This window comes from Doryrhamphus excisus, chromosome 10 (genome assembly GCF_030265055.1).
Source record: "Doryrhamphus excisus isolate RoL2022-K1 chromosome 10, RoL_Dexc_1.0, whole genome shotgun sequence".
In the NCBI taxonomy this organism is placed as follows: Eukaryota; Metazoa; Chordata; class Actinopteri; order Syngnathiformes; family Syngnathidae; genus Doryrhamphus; species Doryrhamphus excisus.
Genome location: NC_080475.1, coordinates 11,398,049 through 11,406,969, shown reverse-complemented (window position 1 = coordinate 11,406,969; position 8,921 = coordinate 11,398,049).

Genomic DNA, 8,921 nt, shown 5'->3' with positions numbered 1-8,921 from the left:
TTTTTAATTGTAATGTTCGTCAGAGTGGTCACGTGATGTCTCGACGAACTAGCTCTGCCAATGGGGGGCGACACCGAGGCGTTTTGTGTTTCACACAGCTGTTTTTCCTTATTAACTCACCTTAAAGGGGAAGTGCACTTTTTGGGGAATTTAGCCCATCATTTAAAATCCTTACATGAAACATGAACACATATTTATTTCACGTTTCTGTGCATTATAACACCAGAAAACGAGTTAATATTAGCTAGCTAACAATGCGCGTTACATGTGAACCCTTTTTAGCATTAGCAACTCAGCGCTGATTAACATCCTAGATCCTGTAGGGGGCGTTCGATCCATTCATTCATTCATTTTCTACCGCTTTTTCCTCACGAGGGTCGCGGGGGGTGCTGGAGCCTATCCCAGCTGTCTTTGGGCGAGAGGCGGGGTACACCCTGAACTGGTCGCCAGCCAGCCAATCACAGGGCACATATAGACAAACAACCATTCACACTCACATTCATACCTATGGACAATTTGGAGTGGCCAATTAACCTAGCATGTTTTTGGAATGTGGGGGGAAACCGGAGTACCCGGAGAAAACCCACACATGCACGGGGAGAACATGCAAACTCCACACAGAGATGGCCGAAGGTGGACTCGAACCCTGGTCCTCCTAGCTGTGAGGTCCGCGCGCTAACCACTCGACCGCCGTGCCGCCTGCGTTCGATCCACTGACATCAAAACATGAGCTCACTAAGACCTTGAGGCAGAAAAAGCAGGGTTGGGGGGGTGATAGTGGGGTGGAGGGGGGGTCATGTAACTGGGGGTAGGCGGGGTGAGTTACAGCTGAACGAGAAGTCTGTTTATGTTCTCCCATGTGAACACACACACACACATACAAACAGGCATTTCCATGGTGATGGCGGACATTAAAGTGCTAACAAGTGAAGCAAACAAGGCGTGAAAACATGAATGGGGGTGTGGCCACAAGCGTGGCTTAAATCAGCCGCAATAATGAGAGCCGAGAGAGTCAACCCGAAAAAAAAACAACATGGACTACATTCCAGTTATTAGTGTATGTTCTTCCCATGATGCATTGCAGCATCAATGTGTATATGGGTGCATTTATTTGTATGTTTGAGCATGTACTATCGTTAAAAAAGGTGGCGGTCATTTTGGAACAGCTAGCATCAAAAAGCAGTGTGTGTTGCCATGGCGATGAAACTAAGCAACAGGAAGTTGATTGATTGACAGGTGCCCCACCCGAAATACACTTTGCTTCCACTCTGACAGACATCTGTGGAACGCTGCCATGATGATAACAGCAACATGACAACACATAACATGTGGGCGGAGTCCAAATAAAGTGTGTCATCACTTCCTGTAAGCGCTGTTCAGCACATGGAAGCATTCACGATGACGTCATTGGTCGTCTGTTACTAGGGGACGTCAGCTTGAGGCGGGGCTTGATGAGTAGACACCAGCTATAAGATACGATGTAATACATAACTTCATTAATTAAACAATTACCGTGTTATTGGATAGAGCGTAAAATCAATATCTTCATGTTGTTTGTTGTCATCGAGCTGAATGCTATAAGAATTAAACATGGTGGCTACATGGAAGAAGGAGGAGGATGCTGAGAGAAACAGGAAGTGGAAGGTGACCTGCGGGACTATTGATCAGCACGCTGAGGCCATCAATAAGCTTATAAAGATCTGATAAGAACGTCTGCATCCTCTGATGACTCCTCAGACTCTTCACTTCCTGTCTGCTCAGCCCACTAAAGTATTAGGACAGCTGTTGTTGTGTACGTGGTCCAGTTCTTCCACGCCAAATCTACTTAGCGTTCCCACAAAGTCACAATCACACTATTGTCCAAAATGTATCACCGAGATAAAGAATTAAGAACTTGTCACTGATTGATTAATTGATTAATAACATTCCACGTCCCGCCTCATCCTCCTCATCATCATGCTCCCAGTATGCGTTCTCTCACACTTCTCAGCCATCCATCAGGTATTTGAACTCCTCACATGACTTCTCCGCATCTTTGTTGTCGTAATGACTCCGCCAGCCCTCCTCCTTGTGTGTGGTCTGACTGACGGCCATTGTGTGTGTGTATGTCAGTGTGAAAGTGAGCCAGCCAAGATGGATAGACAGAGAGGCCATAGTGCATGTGTGTTGTGTTTGTGTGGGAGGGCCCGGGGGTCTGCCTAATTTGCAGCTCATTCAACAGCAACAAGCTTCCTCCGGCGGCCATGTTTGTCGGTCTGTAGCGGCAAGTTGACACGCAGGACTTTTCTACAGTCTTGTTTGGGTGTAATATCTGTCATATTGTATATTACAATACACTGCGGCATTATGAGTGTAAAGGTTATTATGGTTAGTATGCTATGTTAAGTCATATTTTGTTATGTTTATAATAATAATAACAATAATAATAATAATAATGATAATAATGATAATAATAATAATAATAATGGTAATAATGATAATGATAATAATAATAATAATAATAATAATAATAATAATAATAATAATAATAATAATAATAATAATAATAATAATAATAATAATAATAATAATAATAACAATAATAATAATAATAATAATAATAATAATAATGGTAATAATGATAATGATAATAATAATAATTGTTATTATTGTTGTTAATATTATGGTTGTAATAATAATAATACAAATTCTTATTATTATATGTATTATAAATAAATAAACAAACAAACAAACAAACAAATAAATAAATAAATAAATAAATAAATAAATAAATAATGGTAGTTTGTCTATATATGCCCTGCAATTGGCTGGCGACCAGTCCAGGGCCGTACCCCACAAAATCATTAACCATTAATTTTTTTTAAAAATTAGCATCAACGAGGCATTTCACACTTGTTAGCAAAGTTAACATTGTGTACTCTAACAAGGCTTCAGTTCTCAATGTTAAAATGTGATTTAAAACAAAAAAAACCATAAGGTTTTAAGGATGGACACAGTTTGACCCTGGAACTGATTAATCCAATTTACATTAGTATTACCAATGGGAGAAAAATGGTTTCCAAATTAGAACAAATCAAAGAAACAACCAGGATCAACGTCACTCTTTTGTTGTCCTGACGGAAAACAGGTCACACACACACACATATACACACACACACACATACACACACACAGCACTGATGAACTGAATGAACTGTGTTGGATTATGCAGCATCTGCCTCAGGTTTTATTTGTCTAAAAATAAAACCTGATTTTAATCCTTCAGCTGGTTGAGGTCAGATTGACACGCTGACTCTGATACACCTTCTGATTGCCATTTCCAATCAATCAAAATGAAGTGAGAGATGGTCACCATGACAACTGAGCCACTGAGCACACACAGACATCCATGTCGGGGGGGGAGAAACAGCATGGAAGTCTTTTCTCTTACTGGACCACGCTAACAATTTCACTCACAACAGGATGTTGGCCACCACTCAGGATATAGAAACGTCTCAATCTGCAATGCTGATGTTGATTAAACAATCCTTGTCCATATGAAAACACACACTTCCTGTCAAGTATTATTATAGATATAATTATAGCTACATTATAACTCATTCATTCATTTTCTACTGCTTATCCTCACTAGGGTTGCAGGGGGGCTGGAGCCTATCCCAGCTGTTTTCAGGCGAGAGGCGGGCGAGGTACACCCTGGACTGGTGGCCAGCCAATCACAGGGCACATATAGACAAACAACCATTCACACTCACATTCATACCTATGAACCTACGGCGTGAAATTGAAATAATTAAAATTAAAAATAGCCTGCAAAGGTCACCTGACATTCAGCTAGCACAAAGAAACGGGTATTTTGAATGCTAACTTTAGCTTCAACACCATGGCACATGTCTCTCTCAACAAGACCAAAGTTATTTTGAGTCATTTGCAAATTTGCTGGACCCAGATGGAGAAACCGCTGGAGTACTGCAGGTATTTTTTTTTATTGTAATTTATACAGTAATACCTTGGCATACGAGTGTCGCATTTTATTTATGAGCCGTCTCTCGCCTGTGAGCTAAAATTTAAGATGCTAGTTACAAGACGGCTATTTTGGGGAGTTTGTGTCATAAAAGTGGAAGTCGATGGTCATAAAGCTTTAACAGGAAACAGGAAATATGCCTTTCAATGTTATTTTGCAGAAGTAAAATGACAATTAACATGTGTTTTGGTGTCACGAGCACCTAAAATACACCTAATAATGTGTATGTATCCATAAGTATGTGAAATAGTTGCATGTGTTTGATTGCTTGACTTTGTTCTGGATGGATTAATAAATAAATATCTCAAGAGAAAGATGTCTACATTAGCAAATGATGTTGATCTGACATGGCCGACGGCGAAATGTCCCAATCAGCTAATTATGGTGTTTCTAACTAGTGCGACTAATTCAGTTCAAAAGCTTTGGTGTCAATTAATGTCTTTGGTCTGACTCTGTGTGTGTGTGTGTGTGTGTGTCAGACACTAATTGCGACAAGACTAATAAAATGTTCACGCTGGGGGCCTCTTGTGTTTTTGTCTCCTCAACCGCTTCAGCTGATTTAACCACAGCATTGAGTCATCGTCATTGTGTATGTGTGTGTGTGTGTGTGTGTGTATGCTGAGACCTTTTAGACGGTAAACAAGTGGTTCAATATTCAGAGTGTGTCCCTCCGAGCCTCCCCTCTCATCCTCCGTGTGAAAAGTCACCAGGAAAAAGTCAAGTTACTGTCACATGTTAAACTAAGAAACCTTAAAGTGGGGCGGCACGGCGGTCTAGTGGTTAGCGCGCAGACCAGGGTTCAATTCCACCCTCGGCCATCTCTGTGTGGAGTTTGCATGTTCTCTTTTCTCCGGGTACTCCGGTTTCCTCCCACATTCCAAAAACATGCTAGGTTAATTAGCGACTCCAAATTGTCCATAGGTATGAATGTGAGTGTGAATGGTTGTTTGTCTATATGTGCACTGTGATTGGCTGGTGACCAGTCCTGGGTGTACCCCGCCTCTCGCCCGAAGACAGCTGGGATAGGCTCCAGCAACCCAGGAAAAAGCGGTAGAAAATGAATGAATGAATGAACCTTAAAGTGGACCTATTATGCTTTTGGATTGACTTGTGGACTCCTATAGAGCAGCTACACACAATAACCCACACTGAAAACGTTTTAGAATTTCCAGAATCTGCACCTATTCCAGCTGTATTTCCTTTGATTTGTGTTGCCTCCATTTATTCTAATGTTGAAGTATCAAAAAATAAAGAAACACAAATAATAAAGTAATAACTAAAGAAGACTGCCAGTTCTGTCACAGCACCACCTGCAGGCTGGGAGGCTTCTTGTCATCAGTTTGATGGTTGTTGCTAGAGACCAGGTCGTCCAAAGAGTCAAGTCAAATCATTATTTGGTCATTTGCTTGGTCCTCTGACTTGTTTGATGCTAATCCTCAACCAAACTTAGGGAGCCAGCAAAGGTCCCTGAAGGGGTTCACGTTGGGGTGGAAGTCATTATTCATTCATTCATTTTCTACCGCTTTTTCCTCACAAGGGTCGCGGGGGTTGCTGGAGCCTATTCCAGCTGTCTTTGGGCGAGAGGCGGTGTACACCCTGGACTGGTGGCCAGCCAATCACAGGGCACATATAGACAAACAACCATTCACACTCACATTCATACCTATGGACAATTTGGAGTTGCTAATTAACCTAGCATGTTTTTGGAATGTGGGAGCAAACTGGAGTACCCGGAGAAAACCCACGCATGCACGGGGAGAACATGCAAACTCCACACAGAGATGGCCGAGGGTGGAATTGAACCCTGGTCTCCTAGCTGTGAGGTCAGCGTGCTAACCACTAGACCACCGTGCCGCCCTGGAAGTCATTATATCAGTCAATAAAATACAAAATACAAAACTGAAGGTGGGCCTCGGTGATGATACCAAGACAGGTATCATGGTCTTGGTTGTCATGACGGCGAGGAGACAGATAGATGTGTTCCTCTACGTTATTAAGGACATCGATTATGGATGTCTGCGGAAGCGTGGGGCATTCAGGGTCAAGCTGCTGACGTTCATCAACAGATGGATTTGCTCTATTGATTTTTTTTTTTTATCCTCAGAAGCCTGAGATGCATCAAAACACCTCCTGTTGCTGCTTGCTGTCACATGTGTGTGTGTGTGTGTGTGTGTGTGTGTTGCGGCCAACCATACATTTGCATTGAGACGTCACTTCACAGTCGATCCTAATCAGTTTCATGACCAACTTAAACATGTCATTGTTAATAAGAATATCTCCTATCAACATTGCATGGTTTTTTTTTATTCTGTGTGCCGATACACGCATGCAGACACACGCATGTTGCCGGGCAGAGTGTGTTGACTCACAATGAGTCAGAGAGGGGAATGTCAATCTACCTGGACGACACACACACACACACACACACACACACACGGTATTGCATGTGGAAACAAGCATCCGCATACTTTCCATTCTAAATAAAAATCTTAAACATTAAGTCTTTGTTGGACTGGTTTGAACCGGCAGAGGTCATGTGACTAGGGTCAAAAATGTTGAAGTAACTTCAAATGAATCTCAGTCATTGAATGCATCGTATTATCGTTTCTAGTCCTGACCGCTGCAACATCTCAGCTGGAAACTCATCCTGAGTTCTTGGTCGAGTTGTAAATTGTAAAAAATGGCAGAACTACCTTTGGGCAGATGTCTGACTATTAGCATTTTTAATAAAAAAAAATGTATGGCTAACGCAGGCTGTTGTCCCGTTCCACTGATCCGTTGTTACTAAAAGGGCGGAGTGTTTACTTGCTCAAGGTCACTGTCTCGGAGTGCTCACGTCTGCCAATACGCACTTTAAAAATTACATCTTTACATCTTATTTTCCAGTAATTCATCATATTTTAATGAAATATACTAATAACACGAACCAGTTACACGTATGTTACATATGTTGATCTTACAGAGAAAACTCATTGCAAACTCAGGGTGGAATTGAACTTGGGTCTCGTAGCTGTGAGGCTGACACTTCCACATGTGATTTCAGCCTGCATCTCATTCTCTTATAAGCCCTTATTGGCATATAAAAAAATCATAATTAATGACATATATAATTAGATATTACACTAATCTACTTTCAGGTGTAACATAAAGCTAATATGCGGATGTTTTGTGCATAAAGTTTTCTCAAAAGAGCAAAATGTATCAAATTGTACACCAATCCTTCAATTATTTTGTGTGATGCGTTCAGTGGGAAAAGTTTGCCGTAGAGTGAAATAAAAGCAGCTGTCAATCATGCCCAACTGGACCCTGACACGTTAGCACTGGGCGACTTCACACACACAAATGTGGAAACCAACACAGCTAGTCCTCATTAGCATGTCAGCTAACAGGCATAAGCTGGCCTTTGTAAGCAGTGCACGCTATGCCCTCTCCCACAGGGGGCCTCGTAACCCCGAGTGTGTGTGTGTGTGTGTGTGTGTGTATGTGTGTGTGTGTGTGAACTTTGATGAAAACGTTCTTTTGTGGTTTTCAGATGCTAATCTTTCTTTTATCAGTCGTATAAAAAAAGAGTTTAGCTGCTTAAAGACAAACAAATGACTTCTGGCACACGCACAGCCCATCGTGTGTGTGTGTGTCTGTGTGTGGTATTTCAAGGTTAAAAGTGATGTTCTTATTGTTGTGACTAATCTTTAACACAAAATAGTGTTTTGTGAACTAAATGATTAATTTAGTAATAATTAATCATAATAATTATTATTAGATTTATTAATAATCATTATTATGATGAATTATTACTAAATAGTCTGTAATAATAATAATAATAATTATTATTATTATTATTATTATTGTTTGTCTATATGTGCCCTGTGATTGGCTGGCCACCAGTCCAGGGTGTACCCCGCCTCTCGCCCAAAGACAGCTGGGATAGGCTCCAGCACCCCCGCGACCCTCGTGAGGAAAAAGCGGTAGAAAATGAATGAATTATTATTATTATTATTGTTTGTCTATATGTGCCCTGTGATTGGCTGGCGACCAGTCCAGGGTGTACCCCGCCTCTTGCCCGAAAACAGCTGGGATAGGCTCCAGCACCCCGACAACCCTTGTGAGGATAAGCAATATAAAATGAATGAATAGTAATAATAATGAATGAGAGTATGAATGGTTGATTGTCCAATTGGTTGTTGACCAATCCGCCTCTCCCCAAAGTCAGCTGGGATAGGCTCCAGCATACCTGTGAATCTAGTGAGGATAAGCAGTAGAAAATGAATGAATGATTAATAATAATAATAATGAAATTCTGAATGGTTGATTGTCCAATTGGTTGTTGAGCAATCCGCCTCTCGCCCAAAGTCAGCTGGGATAGGCTCCAGCATTCCCCACGACCCTAGTTAGGATAAGCGGTAGAAAATGAATGAATAATAATAATAATAATAATGAGAGTATGAATGGTTGATTGTCCAATTGGTTGTTGACCAATCTGCCTCTCCCCAAAGTCAGCTGGGATAGGCTCCAGCATTCCCCGCGACCCTAGTTAGGATAAGCGGTAGAAAATGAATGAATAATAATAATAATAATAATAATGAGAGTATGAATGGTTGATTGTCCAATTGGTTGTTGACCAATCTGCCTCTCCCCAAAGTCAGCTGGGATAGGCTCCAGTATACCCCGCGACCCCAGTGAGGATAAGCGGCATAGAAAATGGATGGATGGACATCAATGACAAATGAAATGGATCAATACTTCTTCTCATTGAAGATTATTTACATAATTTTGTTATGGCAATAATAAGCTAATTCGGCACATTTCAGTTAGAGTCGGACCTTCTCGAATGAATTAATGACACGTGACATGTCATTGTTGTATTGTCTCTGCACTACCGCTTTCTGCCACAGGGGGAGAC